The following is a 20995-nucleotide window of genomic DNA, read 5'->3' as shown; positions in this document are numbered from 1 at the left end:
TGTTAGTTTCTTTCTGGAATGACTGGTAAAATCACCTGTGAAACCATCTTGTCCTGGGAAGTTCTTAGCAGGGCAGTTTTTGATGACTAATTCAAACTTGTTACTTGTAATTGGTTTGAAGAGTTCATCAGTTTTTTCCTTTCATGACAGTAGGCTGCTTGTGTGTTACCAGAAATTTGTCCATTTCATATAAGTCATCCATCTTGTTGGCATACAATTTTTCAAAGTATCTTCTTATGATACTCTTATGATCAGTGGTGATACCCCCCTCATTTAAAATTTTTATTTATTTGCATCTTCTCTCTTTTTTCTCTGTTAGTCTAGCTAAGGGATTGTTAATTTTATCAATCTTTTCAAAGTACCAACTTTGTTTTTGTTAAAAATTTCCAGTGCTGTTTTTTTAATGATCAGTTTTATTCAGCTCTGCTCTAATTTTGTTATTTCCTTCTTTCTGCTTGTTTTGGGATTAGTTTGTTGTCCTTTTTCATATTCCTCTAGTGTGTAGTTATGTCTTGATTTTAGTTCATTCTTTTTAAAAATAGGTATTTATGGCTATTAATTTCTCTCTCATCACTGCTTCTGTTGTGTCTCATAGTTTTTTGTTTGCTTTCTTTTTTTGACAGAAACTGATTTTTATTCAGCTGGGGGAAGACAGAGTGATAGTAGTCATCCTAGACAGCTGGCATGAGGAGAATACCTGTTCAGTGTTCAAACAAATGGGTGATGAAGATTCTCTCTTACAGAGCATATCTTGTCTCCAAATTTAACTGAGAAGATGAGAAAAGAATCACAGGATATCTCCTGGCAGTTTGAAAGGATATTTTACTTAAATAGTATAAATGTGGCTAGGCATTGAAAATTTTATGGCCTTGGTTTAATTTTAATTCATTTAATATACTTAGATTATCTTATCTATGCTTGCTGAAATTAACATACTAAAGAGAGTTATGAAAATATAAAAGGATATTTGTGAAATCATTGATTTCAAAATACTGTCTTTTGTCCATTTTTTCTAAGCTGTTCTTTATGAAAAGCATTCCAATTTTGGCATTTTATTTTTGAGTTATGTTGGTTATCTCCATTTGGTTTGGTTTTGACATGTTTTGTTCTCATTTTCATTTGTTTCAAGGAAGTTACTGAGTTCTTTTGCACTTTGCTCCTTGACCCATGAGAGTCTCAGAGTATGTTGTTTAACTTCCATTTCTTTGTGTTTATTCTGGTTCTCTGTCCCCTAGTAATTTACAATTTCATTCCATTGTGGTCAGAGAAATTACTTGTATAATTTCAATTTTTCTGAGTTTGTTGAGAGTATTCTGTGACCTAGTTTGTGATTTGTCTTGGAGAATGATCTATGTGCACTGGAGAAGAAGGTATATCCTGTTGTATTTGGGAGTAATGTTCTGTATATGTCTGTAGCAATTTGATATTATTGATGAATTCCAAAAAGAAATATTGGATTATGTTTGTAAACTGGTCTTTCCCTCTAGGCCTATTAGAGTATATTGGATTCAGAGTTTTTACATTGCTTGATGAAATAATGATTAAGGCTTTAATTGGGCCACATCAGTAGAACCTTGTGTCCCTGTCCCCTTGGTGGGTGGGGACTCACAGAAAAAACACACCACAGAGAGGGGAGGTTGAAATTTTGATGCTGGAGTCTTGAGCTGGAGTCCCAATAAGTAAGCACACAGAGGATCTTGATTGTGAGGAAAGAGAGAAGTCCTCAGGAAGAGAAACAAATCATTCACCTAATAATCTATAGCTGGCCTTGTGGAGTGAGCAGTGCACCTGAGCCCAGAGAGAAATGGAGCCCTGGGAAGGGAAGAACCCAAGAAGTCTGAACTCTTGACAGATGTCTGGAGTCATCTTGCCCTAATATGTGGCAATAGACTTTGGTGAGGGAAGTAACTTATGTTTTATGGTCTGGAAACTGTAAGCTTCAACCCCAAATGAGTACATTGTATAAAAGCCAAGAGATTTCTGGTATTTTGCATCAGCACCCCTTTGGCTGACTAATACAGGATTTGGTACCAAGGTGTGGGGAAGTGCTTTTCCAAATTACCAAAATACTAAAATTGTTTTATAAATGGGTAAGGGATATTTTTTGAAGGAATTATGAAATGCTTGATGGAAAAGACCTAGAGTGCTTTGAAGAGACTTTTTATAGCAATATGGATGCAAAAGAACTTTTTTTGTCTTTATTAATTTTTTGAATATTTCATTAAAAAATATGAAGTCCCCATATACCCCCCACCCCCCTCACCCCACCCCTCCCTCCATAACAACAATCTCCTCCATCATCATGAGACATTCATTTTATTTGGTGAATACATCTCTGAGCACTGCTGCATCTCATGGTCAATGGTCCACATCATAGCCCACACTCTCCCACAGTCCACCCAGTGGGCCATGGGAGGACATGCAATGTCCAGTAACTGTCCCTGCAGCACCACCTTTAGGACAACTCCAAATCCCAAAAACGCCCCCACATCTCATCTCTTCCTCCCCCTCCCTACCCCCAGCAGCCACCATGGCCACTTTCTCCACACCAATGCCACATTTTCTTTGATTACTAATCATAATAGTTCATGAATAGAATATCAATAAGTCCACTCTAATCCACTTTTTATGATGCCTTAGAAGTAAATGATGAAACTATTATTGGAAACTGGAGGAAAGGAGATCCGTGTTTTAAAGTTGCAGATAACTTAACAAAATTAACTTCTAGTATTTTATGGAATGCAGGATTTGAAAATGACGAACCAGAGCATTTAGCTGAAGAACTTTGCAAAGTAAACTTGGAGAATGTGGCTTGGCTTCTGCTTGCAACTTATAACAAAATGCTAAATGATCTTTGGGCACAAAGAAAACAGAAACTGGTTCTGGGAATTCCGAACCTCTGGAAATCAAACTGCTAGATGATAGTGACTGTATTAGTCAGCCAAAGGTGTGCTGATGCAAAATACCAGAAATTGGCTGGTTTTATAAAGGGCATTTATTTGGGGTAGGAGCTTACAGGTACCAGGCCATAAAGCATAAGTTACTTCTGTCATGAAAGTCTATTTTCACATGTTGGAGCAAGATGACTGCCGATGTCTGTGAGGGCTCAGGCTTCCTGGGTCCCTCCCTTCCAGGGTCTTGCTTCTCTCTGGGTTCAGGGTTCCTCTCTTCTCAGGGCTTGCTTCTTCCTGGGCTCAGGGTTCCTCTCTTCCTGGTTTTTGCTTCTCTTTCCTCTGTGAGCTTACTTCTCAGGGCTCCAGCTTAAGTCTTCAGCATCAAACTCCAACATCAAAATTCCAACATCAAAAACCCTCCAACTTTGTGTTTTGCCATGCCTTTTATCTGTGAGTACCCACCCAGCAGGGGACTCAATGCCCTTCTGACAAAATCCAAAATAGTCCAATAAAATTTCATATGCCCAGAAGAAAAGACCTATTTACAAACATAATCCAATATTTCTTTTTGGAATTCATCAATAATGTCAAACTGCTGCAGTGCTCCCTTTGAGAACTTATAAACTTGGAAATTGTAAATCAAGATTGAAGACAGTTATCTAGGAAAGACTTGTGTAAAGTCTTACTGTGTGATGGTTTGGACCACTGCTTCTTTCATGCTAAACCAACAAGTTTTTGAGAGAGTCGTATGAACAATACCACTGTCAACTTGGACTAAAAGGGACATGGAAAGGAGAGATTGAAGGAGAAAGAGCTTTAAGAGGAAAACCATGGAAGTTTAGATCTGGAATTAAGACATCACCTTGGGCCAAGAGAGGAACCTTATCCATGTGTAAAGAGAGGGTGAATTTGGCCCAGAAGTTGATGAGGATGGATGTTCCCACCTGAGATGTTCAGGGAGAGTTTTGCTGCCCCAGAGTACAGAGAGGGTAGAGCACATTCCTCAAGGATTAGGGAAGTTATAGTCAGCACCCCAAAGTTCTGAGAGGGGTGTGCCTGTCCCCCATGGATTAGGGAATGCCAGGTGGTTGACTTGTTGATCTGAGAGGGTTGAGCCTGCCAAAGGTTAGGGTGGTTATTGCGTTCAGCTTACTGTACTAAGGGTATTAAATCTCGAACCCAAAGATTGGGTAAATTGTGGCAATCAATACTCTTCAAAGATGAGGTCTGGATCTTGGTCACCAACCACATGCTTGATGAGAGTGGAACCAAGAAAATGGCAATTAGGCAAGCCTGTAGAAAGACTGGGTTCCCTAAAGTCCCCAGGAGAAAGAAACCATTGTCTTAAGTATGACTCTCAGACTTTGAAATTTAATGGAGAATTCCCTGCAGATTTACTGAACAATTCTGGACCCATAACTCATGTTTCCCTCCCAATTTCTCCTTATTGTAATGAAAATGTTTATCCTTTGTCTGTTCATTTGTGTATTAGAAGCAGATAAATTGTTTTGTAAGTTTCAGAGGTTTACAGCAGACAGAATTTTGCCCCAAGACAAACTGCATTTCTTTAAACTGATTATGATATTATTTTGTACTTAGTATTGTTACTGATTTAAGATTTTTTGAATATCATAATATCTTTTTTTGGAATGCAGAGGTGGAGTGTAGCAGTTTGATATTATTGATGAATTCCAAAAAGAAATATTGGATTATGTTCGTAAACTGGTCTTTTCCTCTGGGCATATTAGAGTGTATTGGATTCAGAGGTCTTACTTTACTTGATTAAATAATGATTAAGACTTTGATTGAGCCACATCAGTAGGACATTGCATCCCTGTCCCCTTGGTGGGTGGGGACTCACAGAAAAACTATACCATAGAGAAGAGAGGTTGAAATTTTGATGCTGGAGTCTTGACCTGGAGACCTGGGAAGTAAGCATACAGAGGAGCTTGGTCATGAAGAAAGAGAGAAGTCCTCAGGAAGAGAAAACAAGCCATTTCACCTAATAGTCTGTAGCTGGCCTTGTGGAGTGAGCACTGCAGCTGAGCCTGGAGAGAGATGGAATCCCAGGAAGAGAGGAGCCCAAAAAGCCTGAACTCTTGGCAGATGTTGGCAGCCATCTTGCCCTAATACGTGGCAGTAGACTTTGATGAGGGAAGTAAGTTATGCTTTATGGCCTTTTAACTGTAAGTTTCTACCCCAAATAAATACCCTTTATAAAAACCAAGAGATTTCTGGTGTTTTGCATCAGCACTCCTTTGACTAACTAATAAAATGTCTATTAGGTCTTGATCCTGTAATGTATTATTCAAGGTCTCTTTTTCTTTATTGACTTTCTGATGAGATATTCTGTCTAATTGTGATAATGGTGTATTAAAGTTCCCCACTATAATTATAGAGGCATCTGTTTCTCCATTTAGTTTTTCCAGTATTTGCCTCATGTATTTTTAGTCACCCTAGTTAGGTGCATAAATGTTTCTGATTGTTCTTTCTTCTTGATAGAATGCCCCTTTTATTAATATACAGTGTCCTTCCTTGACTCTTACAATGGTTTTGCATTTAAAGTCTATTTTGTCCCATGTTACTACAGCTATTTCCACCCCTTTTTGTTTATTGTTTGCATGCAAAATCATTTTCCAACCATTCACTTGTAACCTCCTTGCATCCCTGGGTCTAAGGTGAGTTTCTTGTAGATAGCATATAGATGGGTCATGTTTCCTTATCCATTCTGCCAATCTGCATCTTTTGATTGGAGAGTTTAATCCATTAGCAGACAATGTTATCACTGTTAAGGTAGTACTTACATTAGCTATGTTTTCTTTAGTCTTATAGATGTCATACTTTGTTTTTATTTCTCTTTTTCTCTTTTTAGTTAGTCTTAGTAATAATCTTCTTTTCTGGACTCTTCTCCAATCCTCTCTCTTGTTTTTTCCTTTCAATCTTCAGATCTTACTTTAAGATCTGAAGTAATCTTACTTTAGTTAGTATTTCATGAAGGGTAAGTTTCTTGTGGACAAACTCTCTTAAATTTTGTTTATCTGTGAGTATGTTGAACCCTCCCACATTTTTGAACACCAGCTTTGCTGGATATAGAATTCTTGGCTGGCAGGTATTTTTCTTTTAGCATCTTATCTATGTCATACCACTGCCTTCTTGCCTTCATAGTTTCAGATGAGAAATCAGTATTTAATCTTATTGAGATTCCCTTGCATGTGATGGATCTCTTTTCTTCTGCTGCTTTCAGTATTCTCGCTTTGTCTTAAGCATTTGACAAATTTGATAAGTATATATCTCAGGGTAGGCCTATTAGGATTTATACTGTTTGGAGTGAACTGTGCTTCCTGGGCATGGACATCCATGTCTTTCAAAAGATTTGGGAAAATTTCAACCATTATATTCTCCAACACTACTTCTGCCCCCTTTCCCTTTTCTTCTCCTTTCTCTGGGATGCCTACAATACATATGTTCATGCATTTTGTGTTGTCATTTGATTCTCTGAGTCCTTGCTGAATTTTTTCTATCTTTTTATCTGTCCAATATCATATGTACTATCTTCAACATGACTAATCCTTTCCTCTGCCTGTTCAAATCTGCTGTTATGTGCTTCCATATGTTTGATTTCTTGCATTCTGTCATTCATCACCATCAGATCATTGTTTTTATATATGTTAATGATTTCTTCAGTATTTCCCCCAGTGTCTTCTTTTTAAAAAAAAATTATTTATTCTCCTCTTCCCCTTCCCCTCCCCCCATCCTGCTGTTTTTGCTGTCTGTATCTATTCACTCTGTGACCTTCTGTATCTATTTCTCTTTTTGGTCTTTTCTCATTTTTCTTCTCTGGGATTCACTGAGATTTGATACTGGGGACCTCTGATGTGGAGAAATTTTCCCTGTCAGCTGCTCCACCTCAGTTTCTGGTTTCTGCTGTGCTTCACCTTGACTCTCCCCTTCATCCCTCTTTTGTTGCATCATTATCTTGCTGTGTGATGCATGGGCGCTGGCTTATCACATGGGTACTCTCACTGTGTGGGCACTCAGCTCACCATGCGGGCACTGGCTCACTGTGTAGGTGTGCTTTCTCCTTTTTCACTGGGAGGCCCCAGGGATTGAACCCAGGACCTCCCATATGGTGGGCAGAAGCCCTATCACTTGAGCCACATCTGCTTCCCCCCCTCCCCAGTTGTCTTCTTAATATCCCTTATCTCTTCCTTCACTTCATTAAGTTGATTCATGATATTTGTTTGGACATCTTTATTAGTTGTTCTATATTCTACATTTCTTCCTGTTTTTTAGATTGTTCATAGACTGGGCCATGTCTTCCTGTTTCTTAGTAGGGCTTGTACTTTTTTGGTTGGTGTCTAGGCATCTGTTTATCTTGATGGGTTGATTCAGATAGTTAGCCTTTATTTCTATTCTAGGGTTTTATTTTATTTTAATTTTTAATTTTTATTTATTTATTTTTTAAAGATTTATTTATTTATCTCCCCTTCCCCCCCGCCCTGGTTGTCTGTTCTCTGTGTCTATTTGCTGCATCATCTTCTTTGTCTGCTTCTGTTGTTGGCAGCACAGGAATCTGTGTTTCTTTTTGTTGCGTCATCTTGTTGTGTCAGCTCTCCATGTAAGTGGCACCATTCCTGGGAAGGCTGCACTTTCTTTCATGCTGGGTGGCTCTCCTTATGGGGAGCACTCCTTGCACATGGGGCTCCCCTATGTGGGGGACACCCCTGCGTGGCACAGTACTCCTTGCGTGCATCAGCACTGCACATGGGCCAGCTCCACATGGGTCAAGGAGGCCTGGGGTTTGAACCGCGGACCTCCCATGTGGTAGACGGATGCCCTAACCACTGGGGCCAAGTCTGCTTCCCAATTTTTTATTTTTTTAAGAATATAGAGGATTCCCATATGCCCCACTCCCCACACTGCCTGCATTTATCTACATTAACAACATCCTTCATTAGTAAGGTACAATTATTACAATCAGTGAACATTCATTTTGGAGCATTGTCATTAAACATGGATTATAGTTTCCATTGTAGTTTATACTCTCTTCCACACAATTGTGTAGGTTATGGCAAGATATATAATGGCTTGTATCTGTTGGTGCAATGCCATTCAAGACAATTCCCAAGTCCCTAAAATGCACCCATATTATACCTGTTTTCCCTCTTCCTGACTCAGAACTTCCAGTGGCCACTGCCTCTACATCAATGATATAATTTCTTCCATTGTTAGAATCACGATAAATCTATAGTAGAATACCAGTAAGTCCACTCTAGTCCATAGTTCATTTCCCAATCCTGAGGATTCTGGGATGGTGATGCCTGCTCCACCGCTAACTGAGAGGGGGCTTCAGTCCCATATGGTTGGTAGATAGGACTGTCTTACTTGCAGTTATAGACTCTCTTGAATCCTTTGTATGGTGGTTCTCCATCATCACCTCCTTGTTAGTTGTCCTGGGTGAATCCAGTGAACTGGAGAGTAGGGATTGCAACTCTATGAAGGCTCAGGACCCAGCTAGCCCTGAGCTTCAAGTCTCTTGGACTTAAGCCTACCAACTCCAGCACCAACTATAGGTTCAAATAGAAGGGACTGAAGGGCCATGTCTAGGGAAACCACAACTGAGGCCAATTCTGTCACACTGGGGAGCAAAAAGCCCAAAGCAGGAACCACTGACAAGGTACGAAACTCATGAGCTGTCTGCCCTGATATTTTGTTTTGTTTTATCTTTAGGTTCCTCTTTGAAACTTGGTTCCAATTATTCTGTATCTTTGCAGTTGCCCTTATTCTCTTGAAAAAATATTAAGACCATAGAAAAGGAAAGAGAGAAGAAGAGAAAAAGAACAATAGCCATAAAAAAAGGTGAAAAGGAACCATAAAAGAGCCAGAGGGGAAAAAAAGGAATAAATGAAAAATAATAAAAAATACAAAGCAGTAAGAATAAAAAAGATGAAATAAAAATATGAAAAAAGAAAAAAAATGGAATAAAATAAAAGACCAGAAAGATGAGGAAAAGAATAAAAAGAATTCCAAACAAGAGAGGGTGGAATGAAATAAAAGAAACATTAGAGGGAATAATGAAAGAAAGAAAAGAAATAAAGGAATAAAGGAGGGAAAATGAGGAAAAGAAATAAAAGAAAACAAAAAAGAGAAAAAACAAAGAAACAAAAAACAACCCAGGAAAAACAGGCTTCCCTCTTTGCCCCTTGGAACTACCTCAGGCTGCCAGTGCTCATCAATCAATCACCCTGCAGTCTGCCCTCCACAGGTAAGGTACCCAGTTTTAAAGAATAAAATAAAGAATACAAATAAAATAAAAACAATAAAATATAAAATAACAGATCAAAAAATCTAAAACAAAAAAAATCTCAGTCTATAAGTTCCCTGTCACAAGGTGCTGGTTGAGTGCCTGACAATCCACTAGATCACTCTCTGGATCCCTTCTCTTAGGAGGTACCCAGAATCTAACCAATTCATAGTATATGCAAGGGAGGTGCTTCTACACCCACTCTGCAGGTTAGGTCGGCTTCTCAAAGCTTATCTGGCTCTTCCCACCCCCTTTCCCTCAGGTGAGTTGGGTTTCTAATAGTTTGCCAGCTCTCTCTCCTGGCTTCCTTCTCTCCAGGGCTGGTTAGGCACCCATCTCTGCCTATTCCTTCATGGACTTAGCTCCTCTCTCTACCAGGGCTGTTGGGTGTGTCAGCCTCCCTGATCAGATCCCTGCTCCTCTCTACCTGGTGCTGCTTCAGTTCCAGCTGGGGTCTTTTTGAGATTCGAAGGGGGCTCAATAGCCAAACTCACTGAAGAGAAACCACTCTGTGCCCTCCACCAGACCCTTCTTTCTCCCAGGGAGGAGATTTGCTTTCCCCACTCAGGTGGCTGCAGTGAGCTAGGGGTTTTACTGAGGTTCTTCACCTTGAAGGTGGGATATACTTGCCATTCCCATGGAGGTGAGTCATGGTTTTTTTTTTGGCCCCTTTGTCTCTCCATTCCTCTCCCTCCTGGATGATGAGCAGCACTCTCCTAGTCTGCAGACCTCCAAAGCAGCTCCCTCAGATAGCTTTTTTCCCTTCTTCAATTTTTTATGTGAGACTAAGAAACTTTTATTTAAGTTTTAAATTTTATTTAAGTTTCCCATAAGAAACTTTTAAATATATCAAGTTATGTGGATAAAGTGATATAAAAATTTCTTTTATAGTTTGATCCAAAGTGTTAGCCAAAATCCTAGGACTGCAAACCTCAGAATTAAATAAACTAAAATATTAATGGTGGTTGCATCTGGGAGATGAAATTTTGAATGATTTTTATTTTCCCTAAATATGATTTCTCTACTTTTTATATTTTCTAAAAATAAATGTTTTCCTTTTATAATTAAAACTAAAGCAGAATTCAGAAACCAAAGGAAGAAGCATGAAGGAAAACATCCCTTATCCTATTAAAGGAAATTTTGCTCATCCTTTGCCCTAATTCCTTCATCTGTGGCTTCATGTGTGGCCCCAGTAGGGGCTCACTTGAATTGCCTTGTTTTTCTACCCATATTTTATATTCCCTTTAGGAGGCTTATTTCAAGGAAATTAAGACTATCAATTAAGAAATGGAAGGAAAAAGAGCACTGCCTCATAGTTTCGTGCTTCCAGTAATTTCAATTTTCACATATTCTCTTGAATAAAGTCAGGCCTGCTTCTGTAATAAATGGGAATGAAGAGATGAATTGCTTGTATTGAAATAAAGTTTGAAGGAGCTCCATATTCCTTTTCCTTTCTTTCTTCTGAAGTTTTATTGTTATCCATTTATCTTACTGTTTTGTAAAGGTGACATTTGTTTATCATAAAAAAATGCAAGCAATAGAGGAAAATACAATAAGGCATGTAAAAAGTCATATTAAATTCCAACGTGGAAATGTCCATTGTTAAGCATTGATGAACATCACTCAAGATCTTTCTCTCTGGATGTATTCAGAGACAAATGTAGATGGCTAGCCATAACTAGCATTAATTTAGGAATAATGACATCAACTTATATATATATATATATCAGTTTTCCTTTAAATAGAAAAGAACTGAATTTACTTTAAGTTTTAAACCAAAGAAAAAGAAATAAAAATAAATGGGTATAATTTCTTAAGTTCACATATTTTATTAGCAGAAGTCATCATAGGTCCTTAAAGACAACACCAAAGTTAAGGAAAACCTATTAAGAAAACTTCAAAAGATTAAAGTCATATGTACATATTATGTAAATATAATTTTTAAAAAACTTTCCTTCCAAATTGTACTTTTGTCTTACAGGTGCTTTTTTCCTATCTTGTGTGTATCTGTCAATCCCACTAAGGACTTTAGAGTTTAGAGTTGAATTAAACAAAGCCACAGCAGTATTAACCACTGGAGGCCAACAGACTGATTTATATCAACAACATAAAGGATGCAAGGCAGGAAAGACATGACCATTGGCACATACTACCACTGCTGGATGCCAATTTTCCTACTTCTGTGATTTATAGAGCTAACAGTCAGCATGCTCACCCCATGAGTAATAATTGTGGGGGCTGACCTTATAGCACATTAGAGGAGGATGACATTTATTTGTACATAAAATCCTTGGATAAAGGAAATTAAGAAGTAAGGCATCCTCTCATTCTTTTAATTCCCATTCTTGGTCTCAAGGTATGCTAGCTCTCCAGGCCTATATAGATTTTCCCCCTGCTTTTTAGGCAGACCCAGATTTCTCAAGGAAGAACTAGCCAGCATCTAATCGAGTCTTCATAAAAGGGAGGATTGAAGAATTACCCAGACAGTCATCTCTAATGTTAATACTCAGACCAATCCTGTGTATTGTATACCAAGGCTCTTTGCCTGGATCTCCCTATCAGTTTTAGTTTCTTGGCTGCTAAAATAAATGCCGTGTAATGGGATGGCTCAAACAATAGGGATTTATTGATTCATGGTCTTAAGCCTAGGAGAAGTCCAAAATCAAGGCATCATCAAGGTGATACTTTTTCCCAGAAGAGTGTGGCATTCTGGGTTAACTGCCAATGGTCTCATATTCTTGGCTTTTCTGTCACATGGCAATATACATGGGGGCTTCTCCTGGGTTCTCAGTCCCGTTGATTTCCAGATTCTTCCCATGATGGCTTTCTGTGTCTGAATTTCATTCTGCTTATAAAGGACTCCAGTACGAGGATTAAGACCCATCCTGATTCAGTTGGGCCATACCTTAACTTACGTAACTTCATCAAAATGTTCTGAGGGGAGGGAGGGAAAAAAATAGGTATAATTTGGGGGCATTTTTGGGACTTGGGAATTATCCTGAATGACATTGCAGTGACAGATACAGGCCTTTGTATATCTTGTAATAATTTGCAACAATGTGTGGAAGAAAGTGTAAACTACAATGTAAACTCTAATCCACACTTTGTGGCAATGCTCCAAGATGTGTTTATCAATTGCAGCAAATGTGAAACATACTATGAAGGATGTTGGTGTGGAAAAATGTGGGAGGGCTAGGGAGGAGGGCATATGGGAAACCCCTACATTTTTTGTGTAACCTTTCTGTAATCTAAGTTTCTTTAAAAAATAAAGTATATTAAAAATAAAAATTTTAAAAATTAAAAAAACTATCCTATTTATAATGGGTTCATACCCATAGGAATGAATTAAATTTAAGAACATGTTATCTTTCTGAAGTAAAGAGGTCCAAGCTACCATATCTCCAATGCTAGAAATACTGGTTTCTGATGGTTCACAGTTGCCTCTTTACTGAAATTGCCCTCAGCCAAAGCTTTACCAAGACTGTAGCCCTTTAGGATGTGGCCCAAGGTTGATGAAGCAGACTATAAAGGCCCAGCCACATGCCTCGGTTTAGTGTAATTCTGAAGGGTCATACCAGGTCATGTCACAGTTGCAGCTGCATTGTAGGTCAATTTCATCTCTTGCCCAGCCTTGCCTTCCTCGCTCTCCTACAGCTGCATCTCTTGAGGGCATTCCCCAAATATCTCTGCAAAACACGTAGCATGACATTCTCACTAATGAGTAGCAAAAGTCAGAAAATAAGGATAATATATATGATGAGATATTTATAAAGCTAAATTTAAATTAAATGGCTGCCTTGCATTTCTTCTTTTTGGTGTGTGCTAAAATGTCCTTTGTGAAAACAAATTCATGGTGATGTTAGATGATAACTGTAATGTATGATCTCAGCTTTGAGATTTCTTTCAAAGCAGTAAGGCCAACAAAGCAGGCTAGGGGGAGAAATGACAGGCAGGTATGTGCCAAAGATGATCTCAGGAAATAGTCTCAAGGTTTTTGCTTAATCGTCCAGCTTCTCCCTTCTCCTATGATTTCACTTTTTCTTCTACTCAGATGCCCCTCCCATGAAAACTCATAATGTCATCAGCATAAGAAGGGTACCTGGGGGCAAACTGCAGGGTGCCATGGACTTTTGCTCCACCTGGCCAAATTCCAAATAAGGTCTTGTCTCAGGTTACTCTTATTGTGGGGAGAGTATAAACCCAGCACATATCCTTTTGTCTTATCTTTCCTGTGCCTTCATATGTTATCTTGACTCTGACATACTTTCCTAAAACACATTTTGTACATTGTACTTCTATTAATGTAGCACACAATGTATTTTCTAGTATATAGAATAACAGAATTAAACATATATAGATTTCTAATGGCTTCCTTTTATATTATTTATTTCTTTTTAATTAATATTTTTCTTTTAAAAGAAGTTTTAGATTACATAAATGTTACGTAAAAAATGTAAGGGATCCCCATAAGCCCCCCTCCATCCCCCTCCCACACTTTATCATGTCAACAACATCCTTCATTAGTATGGTACTTTTATTACTATTGATGAAATATATTGTAATCCATAGGTAGCACTGCTACTACCTATGGATTACAGTTTACATTATAATTTACACTCTGTCCTGCACAGTTTTGTTGGTTATGACAAAACTTACAACGGGCCTGCATCTTTCACTGCAGTGTCATGCAGGACAAATCCAGTGTCCCAAAAATGCCACCATATTACACCTATTCTTCCCTCTCCAATCCCTCAGAACCTCTGGTGGCCACTGCCTTTATATCGATGATAAAAGTTCTTCCATTGCTAGAATAATAATAAGTCTGTAGTACAATAATAATAAGTCTACTTTAGTCCATTGTTTGTTCCCCAATCTTGAGGATTTTGGGGGTAGTGATGCCCAATCTTTTTCTAAGTGAGAGGGAGTGGAGATCCCATGGGGCAGATGATGGAACTTTCTTGCTTGCAAGTGCAGACACTCTCTGTTCCTTGGAATGGCGTTGCCCATTATCCTATCCTTGTTAGTTGTCCTGGGTGAGTCCAGTGAACAGGAGAGTAGATGTTGCAACTCTGCTGAAATTCAGGGCTCAACTGGCACATAGGTGGATCAAAGATCTAAATTTCTGGAACATAATTTATAAAGTACAGCGCTAATTATAGATTCAAGTAAAAGGGACAAAAGAGTCAGTTGGAGAGAACCTATAAATGAGTCTAACAATGTTATACTGAGGAGCATAAATTTCAAAATAAGGCCCATTGACTTGGTGCTGAATTCCTGGGCTGTCTGCCCTGCTTATACTGTCTGGATATCTCTAGAGCCCTCAGGAGCCCTGCTATTTGAAGCTGTGGCAGTCAATGAGATCCTGCTGCAACTTGCCTAAGGATAGCCTCTGGAATGACCTCCTGACTCACGTTGAAATCTCTTAACCATAAAAACTCATTTGTATTTACCATTTCCCTCTTTTGTTTAAGGTCTTTTTTCAGATGCATTGCTAGTTGGCACTTGATAATAATCCCTTAGTGCCAGGGAAGCTAATCCCCTGATGTCATGTTCCATTCCTGGGAGAAGCCAGTTCCTTTATATGCTGAGTTTGACTTAGAGAGAGGCCACATTTGAGCAACAAGGCTTTCAGGAGGTGACTCTTAGGCAGCCTATATTAATACTACTAGGCTATGTTTCAATTTCACAAGAACAAGGTTCATAAATACAATCATCAATATCAAGAGCCTGGTGTAATGATCTGTCTTCCTTCACTAGGCAATGTCCTTGCACTCATGGAATTCTTGCTGTCCTATTAGAGAATGTAGCAGAGCTCCCCAAGATGGAAATTCAGTATTCTTTCAGTTATTGTGTGGATCTCCACCCACTGAGACAATGCTCCATGAACCCTTGAACATATTCATATGCCTTAGAGGCATGCTCCAGGTGAACTCCTTCCCATGTATCCTCACATCACTGATACACTGAGCCAGTGATCTTCCTCTGCCACTGTTATGACCCTTCTGTGATCCAAATCCTCTCCAAAATTGAAGCTGACAAAATAATCAAATAATAAGAAAATTAGATAGTAATTTTTTAAAAAACCCAATAACACTCAAAAAATTTTAAAATTTTAAATAAAATTTTTTGACATTGTGTGTTTCATTCCTGTAAGATCTGTTGTCCTATATGTGCAGTGATATTTTCTTCCATTTATTCCCCTGGTGTCTTATTTTTTTCATTTTCTCTTCAAAGAAGCTTTAAGATACAGAAAAGTCACATAGAAAATATAGGCAATTTGCATATACTCAAAACCCTCTCCCTTTCCGCCTTCCCCTATTAATAACATTTTACATGTGGATAGTACATTTGTTACAATTGAAGTACAAATATGTATGGGCACATATTGAAGCATTACTACTAACTATGGACTACAGTTTCATTATAGTTTACACTCTGTCCTGCACAATTTTGTAGGTTATGACAAAATGTATAATGGCCTGTATCTGTCATTGCAGTGTCATGCAGGGCAATTCCAATGTCCCCCAAATGTTCCCATGTTACACCTATTCTTCCCTCTTGCTCCACTCAGAACTTCTGGTCGCCACTGCCTTTTATCAATGATAAATGTTCTTCCATTGCTAACATAATAATGTCTATAGTAGAATAATAATAAGCCTACTTTACTCCCTTGTTCATTCCCCAATCTTGAGGACTTTGGGGTGGTGATGCACACTGTTTCTAATTGAGAGGTGGTTTAGATCCCATGAGGCAGATTGATGGAACTATCTGTTATTTGAGACGGGCATTATCCATCATCATCTCCTTGTTATTTGTCCTGGATGAGCCCAATGAACTGGACAGTAGGTGTTACAACTCTGCTGAGATTCAGGGCTCAACTGGCACCTGAACAGATGAAAGATTTAAGTCTTAACAAGTATAGTGCTAATCATAGGTTCAACTAAAAGGGGCAGAAGAACCATTTGTAGAGAACCTGTAAATGAGTCTAACTCTGTTACACTGGGGAGCCTAAATTAGGGCGCTGAATCCCTGAGCTTGTCTGTCCTCCTTATAGAATCTAGATGTCTCTAGAGCCCTCAGAAGCCCCATTGTTTGAGGCCTCTATGATCCAAAACCTCTCCAAAAATTCAAAAAAAAAAAAAAAATCCCAAAACAAATAAAATTAATAAGAAAATAAAATAATAATTTAAAAGATAACAAATGAAATAGAAAAATAAAAAATAAAAAGGAAAAAAATTTGAAATAAAATAATTGTTTATACATTGTGTCTTTCATCAATGTAAAATGTGTTATCGTATATATACAGTGACAATTTCTTCCATATGTTCCTCCAGTATCTTATTTTATTCCTTTTATCTTGAAAGAAGTTTTAGGTTACAAAAAAGTCACATAGAAAATATAGGGGATTCCCATGTACTTAACACTCTCCCCCTTTTGTGCTCTCCCCTGTTGATGTCATTTTACACGTGGATTACATTTGCTATAATTACAAATATTGAAGCATTGCTACTAACCATGGTCGGTTTACATTATGGCTTACATTTTGAACCATATACTTTTATAAGTTTTGATGAAATTTAAAATGGCCTGAATCTGTTATTTCAAGATCATGCAGAACAATTCTAATGCCCTAAAAATGCCCTATGTTCCATCTATTCTATCTTCCCTCTCCCTCTTTTTACTTCATGATGAAGTCATTTGCACAAAAATTTTAAATTTTGATGTGGTCTCATTTATCTCTTTTTTCCTTTGTTGCTCATGCTTTGAATATAAAGTCTAAGAAACCATTGCCTAACACAAAATCCTGAAGATTCTTCTCTATGTTGTTTTTTTGTTTTGTTTTTTTTTTAGCAGTTTTATAGCACTGGTTCTTATATTCAGGCTCTTTATTCATTTTGAGTTGATTTTTATATGTGTGAGATTGTGGTCCCCCTTCATTCTTTTGCAGATGAACATCCAGTTTCCCAGCACTATTTCTTGAAGAGATTATTCATTCCCTTCAGTGCAACTGGCACCCTTATCAGAAATTAGTTGGCCATAAGTATTAGGATTTACTTCTAAAGTCTCAGTTTAATTCCATTGGTCTGTCTGTCCTTGTGCCACTACCATGCTGTTTTTATTACTAGGGCTTTTTAATAAGTTTTAATATTGGGATGTGTGAGTTCTCTAACTTCATTTTCTTTTTCATGGTGGCTTTGCTTTGGGGGCCCCATACATTTCCATATAAATTTGATGGCTGGTTTTTCAATTTTGCAAAGAAGGCTGTGGGGATTTTGATTGGGATTGTGTTAAATCTGTAAATCACTGGGTAGAATTGACATTATAACAATATTTAGTCTTCCAATCCTTGAATATGACATATCCGTCCATTTATTTATGTCTTCTTTGATTTCTTTTAGCAATGTTTTGGAGTTTTCTGTGTGCAAATCCTTTAGATCTTTGGTTAAATTTATTCTGAGATATTCGATTCTTTTAGTTGTTATTGTAAATGGAATTTTTTTCTTGATATCTTCTATAGTTTGTTCATTACTAGTTTGTACAAGCACTACTGATTTTTGCATGTCAACTTTGTACCCTGCCACTTTGCTGGATTTGTATATTAGCTCTAGTCACCTTTTTGTTGATTTTTTAAAGGATTTTCTATATATAGGATCATGTCATCTACAAATAGGAAAAGTTTTATTTTTTCCTTCCCAGTTTGGGGTGACTTTTTTGTTTCCTTCTTCTTATTTCTAATTGCTCTGATTAGAACTTCCAGTGAAATGTTGCCTAAGAGTGGCAACAGTAGACTTCTTGTCTTCTTCCTGACTTAGAGGGAAAACTTTCAGTATTTTACCTTTGAGTAAGATATTAACTGTTTGGTTTTTGTTTTTGTTGTTTTTCATATATGGTCTTTATCATGTTGAGGAAGCATCCTTCTATTTTTCATTTTTGAGTGTTTTTATCAAAGAGTGCTAGAATTTGTCAAATGTTTTTCTGTATCAATTGAGATGATCATGTGGTTTTTCCCTTCATTCCTTTAATGTGGTGTATTACATTAATTGATTTTCTTATGTCACATCACCCACGCATAACAGATAAATCTCACTTGCTCATGGTATGTAATTCTTTAGTGTGCTGTTAGCTCTTGTTTGTGAGTATTTTGGTGAAAATGTTTGAATCTATATTCATAAAGGATCTTAATCTGTAATTTTCTTTTCTTGTGGTATCTTTATCTGACTTGGTATTCAGGCCTCATAAAATGAGTTAAGGATGGCTCTTACTTCCTCCCTTCTGCTCGCTTTGAGTTTAGTTTGCTCTTCTTTATCTAGTTCTCCAATTGTGAGGTTAGATCACTGATTTGAGACTGTCCTTCTCCTCCTCTGCCTCCTCCTCCCCCTCCTACTGCAGCAAACCAGTGGCTCTGTTTGTAAGTTGAACCATGTACTTCCAAAAAAGACACATTCTTAATCTTAATCCATATTCCTGTGAATCCATTGTAAACAGGAACTTTTATTTTAATGAATTTTTTTAATTAGAGCAATTGTGGGTTATTTCTTATTTTTTGATGTAAGCATTTAGAGCTATAAATTTCCCTCTCAGCTCTGCCTTTTGCTGTATCCCTGGTTTTGGTGTGTTGGTTTTTTTTTTAATTATGCACCCCAAGATATTTCTTAATTTCCCTAATGATTTCTTTGTTGACACGTTGATTATTTAAGAGTGTGTTGTTTGGCTTAAACATACATGTGAATTTTTTAGTTCTTCCTCTTTTGATTTGTAACTTCATCCATTGTGGTCAGACAAGACACATTGTATGATTTAAAGATTTTAAAATTTATTGGGATTCATTTTGTGATTTATCTTGGAGAACCATCCATGTGCACAGTGAACCACCATGTGCTATTGAGTGAAGTGTTCTCTATATGTCTGTTGGTTTAGTGTATTGTTCAAGTTTTCTAATTCCTTATTTATTTTCTGTGTAGATGTCAAGCTGTTATTGAAATTGGAATTTTGAAGTCTCCTACTATTAATATAGAAACATCAATTTCTCCTTTCAAATCTGTCAGTATTTGCATCATATATTTTGGGGTTCTGCTGTTAGGTACTGTGATAGTTATGTTTATGTGTAAACTTGGCTATATTATGGTGTCCAGATATTTGGCCAAACAAGCACTTGCCTTATTACTTCTGTGGAGATATTTCATGGATTTTAATCTTCACTAAATTGATTGCATCCATGGCTAATTACATCTATAATCAACTAAGGACATTGCCTTCTGCAGTGAGATTTGTTTCATCCAATCATCTGAGGGCTTTAAAGGGAGAACTGATTATTTTAGGAGTGAGAAGGAAGAATTTTCATCTCTACCTTCAGCCTGGCAGCTTATCCTGGGGAATTCATCAAAAACTTTTATTGGAATTCTCAGTCTGTGACCTACTACTCAGAATTTGGATTTGTCTATTCCTATAATTGCATGAGCCAATTCATATAATAAATCTCACAATATTTACTATATATCTCCCATGTGTTTTTTGTTCCTTGGAGAACCCTAATACAGGTACAAATATAAATAAAATCATGTCTTCTTGAATTGACACTTTTATCAGTATACAGTGTCTTCTTGCCTTGTCACAGTTTTTAACTTCGACTCTATTTTATATGACATTATTATCATAATTCTAACTATTTTTTTCTTTACCATTTGCATGGGACTTTTCTTTCCCTCCCTCCCTCCCTTCCTTCCTTCCTTCCCTTCCCTTTCTTCCCTTCCTTCCCTTCCTTTCTTTCCTTTCTTTCCTTTCTTTCTTTCTTTCTTGTACCAGGGCCAGAGATTGAACCCAGGACCTCATATGTGGGAACTTGACACTCAGACACTGAGATACACTGGCTCCCCTGAGTTGGTTTTCATTTGTTTGTTTTGTTTTTGTTTTTAGGAGGTGCCAGGTATCAAAGCTGGGACCTTGTACATGGGAAATAGGCACTCAACCACTTGACTACAGCTGCTCCCTCATCCTTTCACTTTCAACCTACTTGTGTCTTTAAATTTATGGTGACTCTCTTGTAAACAGCATATCATTTGGTAATGCTTTTTAAACATTATGCTAGTCTCTCTCTTTTGAGTTGAGAGTATATTCCACTTACATTTAAAGTAACTACTGTGGTGCTGGGGTTTAATATACACCCAGGGGACCTGAATCTCTGGACTGACCATGTGATAGCCAGGCCCTGAGCCTCAACAGACTTCAGCTCCTACACTCTGGTTTATTGGACTTACCCCACTCAGCTAACATGTAGTTGAAGAAGGTCAACCACCACACCAGGGAGCCAAGAGTGCCTACAACTGAAAGCAGGAGAATTGCATCCAGCATCCATGTAGAATCTAAGCCCCCTCTTGATATAGATGTGGCGTGGACACAACCACTCCAGGGTCTACAGGATGGAGGAATGGAGTATGGATTAGAGTGGACTTACTGATATTCTATTCATGAACTATTGTGATTAGTAATAGAAGAAAATGTGGCATTGTTGAGGAGAAAGTGGTCATGGTGGCTGCTGAGGGTAGGGGGTGGGAAGAAGAGATGTGATGTGGGGGCATTTTTGGGACTTGGAGTTGTCCTGGGTGGTGCTGCAGGGACAGTTACCGGACACTGTACATCCTCCCATGGCCCACTGGGTGGACTGTGGGAGAGTGTGGGCTATGGTGTGGACCACTGACCATGAGGTGCAGCGGTGCTCAGAGATGTATTCAACAAGTACGATGAATGTCTCATGATGATGGAGGAAGTTGTTATGGGGGGAGGAGTGGGGTAAGGGAGG

The sequence above is a fragment of the Dasypus novemcinctus genome, chromosome 6, assembly GCF_030445035.2.
Source record: "Dasypus novemcinctus isolate mDasNov1 chromosome 6, mDasNov1.1.hap2, whole genome shotgun sequence".
In the NCBI taxonomy this organism is placed as follows: Eukaryota; Metazoa; Chordata; class Mammalia; order Cingulata; family Dasypodidae; genus Dasypus; species Dasypus novemcinctus.
This window is presented reverse-complemented; position numbering follows the sequence as displayed.